Here is a 5,652-nt window from a genome sequence, read left to right as displayed (position 1 = left end):
TTTGATAGATGAGAACAAGCTACTTTAAAATCTCTGAGCACTAGAAACTTACTCCTACAGTTGGATACTCCAGCAGGCGCTAAGGCACTCAGACCCTTGACTGACGAGGAACCGTATCCAGACAAGAACCCCTTGAATGAGCTTGGAAAAGAGTCAAGCCCACTTACCAAGCCAATCACAGTCTGGTCAGGCACCGTGATGGCAGCCTGTGAGAGACCCTGAGCCAGAGGACTCTGGACCACCAACATTGTGAAATAATAAACGTTTGTAACTGCTACATTTTAGAGGAATTTGTTACACAGCAATAGGTAACTGATACACCATCAAAGCCTCCTTTTAAATACATGAGGCACTTCTAAGTGCATGCACTGCATTAATAATCAAGCAAATTCCTGCCAGGCAAGCACTTCCATTTTTACTAGGCATCGAAGATAACCAAATCGTCTGTGTACAAACTCACACATCCGATGGCTGAAAGACTTTTCCACACAGCAGCTTCTGGCTCCACACATTAAAAAATCCAGTTCCTTCTCCCCTCCTCACATATTTCATACCAAATTCCTAACTCCAGCCTTGCAGCTTCCTGTCGTAAAACAGGGCAAATGAACACCGTGGGCAGCTGCAGCGTTCCTGGGAGGCAGCAGTGTGTGGAGCGGGCTCATTCTGGCTCCCAAGAGCTGGCTGTTAGCTTTCCATGCGTTTTGGGAAGCCATTGTTAAACACAGACATTACTTACTAAAAAATAAGACAAACTTCCAATTAAATAAGTAATACTGAAAGCAAAGATAATACAAACTCCAAACTTGTCATTTCTCACTGGTTTGCACCACTTTTTACTATTACTCTGCCTTTGGGGTCATTGGCACCTATTGTATTTCGATGATGCAAATAGTCTTTAATGATGTATAGTCTTTATACTATGCACTATATTATACATTCCCAGGTCCGCGGGACGCGGGGGCATATTGAGAGCCCGAAATAGGCTATGGTGGAAGTATTTACACCATAGAAATCAGCAGACACTACCAATTCCGTGGCTGAACATTTACGGTGCTCCAGCACCAGGTCGCCGGTCCTGCTCCAGGACAGCTAGCCGTTGCAGAAATATACACAGGTCTGACCACAACCTGTGTAAGTGTGTGCCGCAGAGCCCCAACAAAATGAAACCGCAACCTAGGTTTCCACCAGCCAGATGCCAAAGGCTCCTTTGGCCATTCCTGTACCACTCAATGGGAGGGCGAGGGTGATGAAGAGGAAGTCACAGTGAAAAGAGCAGTTTTAACCAATTGCCATTAAAATATCTTCTGTAATTTCTCTTTAGAGGAAAAAAAGGTTATCTGACCATTTAGCTAGGGTCCCTCCTGACATTGGAAGAAGCGCCAGCAAGTTCGAGGCCCTGAAAACTAAGCTTCCTTGGCTTCACGGTAAAGGCATCTTTGCTCAAGAACTTTCTGGATGTTTCCATTGCCCCTCAGTGGCTCCAGCTGATGCCAGGGCTGGGGAAACCAGGGTGGGGGATAGTCACAGCTCTTGCATCTGACACGTTTCTCCTGTCCTCTGCTCTAGCGCTGCCCAGCGGGGCTCTCTCCAAACACACTCGCGAGTAGGACTTTCCTCTCCCATCTTTCTGTCTGAGAGCAACTGCCCGTGTGGCGTATCCTTCTTATTCTCGGGTGCCAACTCTGTACTAGTTTGCTGCAGTTGCCACCACAAGATGCCATAGACTGGGAGTCCCTGACAACAGAAATTTACTCACACATCTGGGGCTAAAAGTCCAAACCAAGGTGTTGGCAGGTTTGGTTTCTCCTGAGGCCCCTTTTCTTGGCTTGACCGGGGCTGCCCTCTCCCTGCCCCTCTGTGCACAGGTGCCCCTAGGGTCATTCTGAGTGTTCAAATTTCCTCTCCTTATGAGGACCGACTGGATTAGGGCCTAACCCCAAAGACCTCGTTTTAACATAATCACCTCTTTAAAGACCTCCACATACAGTCACATTCTGAGGTGCTGGGTGTTAGGATTTCAACACAGGACACTATCCTTCCTAAAGACACAAAGCCTCACCCTCTTGTCCTAGCATTAACAGTAAAAAGTCTGCAAGAGGAGGACCTGATTTATCAACATGAAAAATACAACCCTGACTGGTGCAGCTCGGTGGGTTGAGCACTGGCCTGGGAACCAAAGGGTCACAGGTTCAATTCCCAGTCAGGGCACATGCCTGGGTTACAGGTCAGGTCCCCAGTAGGGGGTGCGTGAGAGGCAACCACACACTGATGTTTCTCTCCCTCTCTTTCTCCCTCTTTTCCCCCTCTCTAAAAATAAATAAATAAAATCTTTTAAAAAATACAGTAGTAAGTATGCTATCATTATTTTTCATTTTATTTCTCAATTACAGTTGACAGTCAATATGATTTGATATTAGTTTCAGGTGCACAGCGTGGTGGTTAGACAATTATATAACTCACAAAGGGTTTCCCCCCCCATGAATCTAGTACCCACCTGGCGCCATCACATAGGTATTGTTTATACTCCCTCTGCTGAACTTCACCTCCCTGTGACTGTAGCAGTATTTTAAAAGCTGCCATTCTGTTACAGAATTACTCAGCAGAGATTTATAGAGAGTAGGGATCAAAATGATGGCTCCAGGGAAGCAGGCTTCAGCTTGGTGTGAAAGCACCGTGCACCAGCCGCACTGGTAGGAACCCAGAGGGCCTCCCTCGAAGGACGAGTCCCCGCAGAACCCAGCTGTCCGAGAGAGGCACTGGATCAGAAGCTGGAAAACTAGTCTGAGGGTATTCGCACCCCAGGTAAGGCTTAGAAGTAGATGATTTTCAAATCTCTATGAACCCCACAATCTCCGATTTCCTCCCAGGCAGACAATGATTTAGCCAATCTTTTATTTTAAACGCGTAGAGCAAGTTGCAATTCAAAATATACTTCATAACTTAGAGCTATGGCGGAGTAGTTTTTCCTTTAAATTTTTTTCTGGAAAAGATCTGAACTGGTTGAGAGGCAAAACAAAAACAGAAATTCCCCAAGCTCCAAGATTTGAAATTCAAGAAAAATGTTCCAGATCTCAGCATGAAATGATCCAAAAGAGGGAATATAATTTTCACATCACTTGGAAAAATACTGAGTCATATTGCCCACCCACAGCTTACAAAAATAACAGAAATCCAGTGATTCAAGCAAGTTACACTCCACCATTGTCTGAAGCTAGCATTTGAGTCATTCAGGAAAATGTGGAGCAAAATCCCGTCAGTGACAAAAGTTGAAATTCCATGTCTCCAGAGAAATTTCACAACGTGGAGTTCTTTCCAGCTCCAAACCTACATTTTTCCCCACACCCTGTAATACCTTCAGGGCAGAAATAGTTCTCTGCCATGGGGACAAACAGGCAGCGCATGGCCCCCAGTTCAGGGGTCAGTGATTAGGACTCAGAGAAGAGTCAGTCCCCAGGAGAAGGCCAAACAGCCAGCTGGGACCAAGGGCAGGAAATGCTTCCCAGAGACCCTCGTGACTCACAGGGCAGAAGGCGGCCACACCTCGTTCACCCTCGAGTTCCCTTCATCTCCCAGACTTCCTCTCTTTTCTGGACTCCAAAGCAGCAGCCTGGCCTTCCACCCGTGAATTCATCACCCCAGCCCTCTCTCTTCTTGCCAGCCCTGTCTGTGCCTCATCCCCTCCCTCGTTTGTGCACCCAACTCCCCCGTGCCCCGCCCACCACCCCTTGCTCTCTTCCCTCACGCACGCTCACTTGGGCCTCCCTGGGCACTGTCTAGCAGAGTGTCTGATGACATTAACCACTCAAGAAGCATCTGACCTGGAGAAAAGGACAAGAAAACCAGATGCAACTCTCAACAAGCTGCCTCTGAGCCTGTCACTCCTAAAGGAACTAGATGGCTGTACCCTTCGTCCATCAGGAACTTCGATCCCTCCATTTCCTCAACACCCACCACCCTCCAATCCCTTATATTCTGGTTGGCGCCACTAGGACACGATAGAAATGGCTCCTGGAAAGGCACCGATGGCCTCTCGATGCCAAATGAGGGACCTCCTGCCCGTCTTCATTCTGCTCGATGGACAGGGAGTATAGCCAGTGTCTAAAAGAATTAATTTTGTGGCATCCCTGGCTTCCCCAGTTATTCTGCCAACGAATGGATGCATGGCCTGCTCCCGGCCAGGTCTTCTTTGCTGACTCTTCATGCTTTCCACTCTCTAAACACTGCAGAACCCCCCCTCCCCTCAGAGAGCCCCCCTCAGCCCCTTTAAGCCCCTCTAAGCCCCTCACTCGGTGCTGCTGACACCCAGCTCCCCAGCCCCCAGCCCCGTCTCCACTGCCTGCAGAGTTTCACCCTCAACGCTCGTACTCCCGCCAACCTCCATCTCCAACGAGCCCCCGACCCGGGCCATGTGGCCTCCTTAGTCCCGCCATACTCGTCACCCATCTTCCAGTCACCGAAGCATCAGTGCTCCACCATCTTTGATTTCTATTGAGGTCTTGCCACCCCACCTTTTACCACCCTCTTCCCTGGTCAAGAAAAAAAAAACAAAAATGGGGACAACTCTCTGCCAGGCCCTGTGAATTGGTTCTGTAGAATTATTTCTCTCACACACTTTTAGATCCAGAGATCAGACTGAAGGTTCCCAGGTGGGAGGAGGGTTGGGGGACCTGAAGTCCAAAGGAATTAAGAAGCACAAATTGGCCCTGGCTGGTGTAGCTCAGTGGACTGAGCGCGGGCCTGCGAATCACACAATCTCGGTTTGATTCCCGGTCAGGGTACATGCCTGGGTTGCAGGCCAGTTCCCAGCAGGGGACTCACGAGAAACAACCATACACTGATACTTCTCTCCTTCCCTTCCCCTCCAAAGATAAATAAATTTTTAAAAATTAAAAAAAAAGAAGCACAAATTGGTGCTTACTAAATAGTCATGAGGATGTAAATTACAGCCGGAGGAATACAGTCGGTAACATTGTAATAACAGTGGATGATGCACAGTGGGTACTGGGAATACCAGGGGGAACATTTTGTAAAGTGTCTGATTGTCTAACCACGTTGCTGTACACCTGAACTAATACAAAATAATACTGAAAGCCAAAAAAAAGTCAAAGAATCATCTTCCTCATTGACTCCATCCCTCCCTTCCTGCCCTCCTTACTACCACATTCCTGGATTCTTGCAGCCCTACCCCCAAAGTGCCTCCCAAGGTTTAGCTCTTCACTCCTCTAGTCAACTCAAAGCATCTTCTGTAGCATCTTCCTGGTCCACGCTGCCCATTCATGAAACTTCAGTGGGCCTCCATCATCCCCTGGATTCGAAAATATGGGGTCTCTTCCCAGTGATGGAACAGTCCCATGTCTTACCTCCTGATCTAGTCTCTGGGGACTAGAAGAGGAAAGTTTGTTCCAGAAGGAACTGTCTAAGAGAAAAAAAAAAAACATGGAGGGTGTTTTTTTGTGACAAATCCCCAAATCTGCAGGGTAAGCTGGATACCCAGGGAAGAGTTGATGTTGCAGCTCAAGCCCAAAGACGGTCTGCCGGCAGAATTCCCTCTTCCTCGAGAGAATTTGATCTTAAACTCTTCAATTGATGGTTTCAGGACCACCCTCATTATGGAGGGCAATCTGCTTTGTCAAAGGGCACCCAGTTAAATAA

At 47.8% G+C, this 5,652-nt stretch overlaps 1 non-coding gene across 1 annotated transcript; it reads left to right on the top strand.

Annotated features, from left to right (window-relative positions):
* The first annotated feature begins 5,330 nt into the window (after positions 1–5,330).
* LOC118989261 (small nucleolar RNA SNORD22) lies at positions 5,331–5,425 on the top strand. The gene has a single exon (XR_005066977.1). It is a non-coding gene; the product is annotated as a small nucleolar RNA SNORD22 (small nucleolar RNA).
* Positions 5,426–5,652: the final 227 nt, after the last annotated feature.

Source organism: Sturnira hondurensis, unplaced genomic scaffold (genome assembly GCF_014824575.4).
Source record: "Sturnira hondurensis isolate 20B ecotype Veracruz unplaced genomic scaffold, ASM1482457v3 Scaffold0006437, whole genome shotgun sequence".
Taxonomy (NCBI): domain Eukaryota; kingdom Metazoa; phylum Chordata; class Mammalia; order Chiroptera; family Phyllostomidae; genus Sturnira; species Sturnira hondurensis.
Note: the sequence above shows the minus strand (reverse complement) of the source record. Positions and strands in the feature narration are given on the sequence as shown.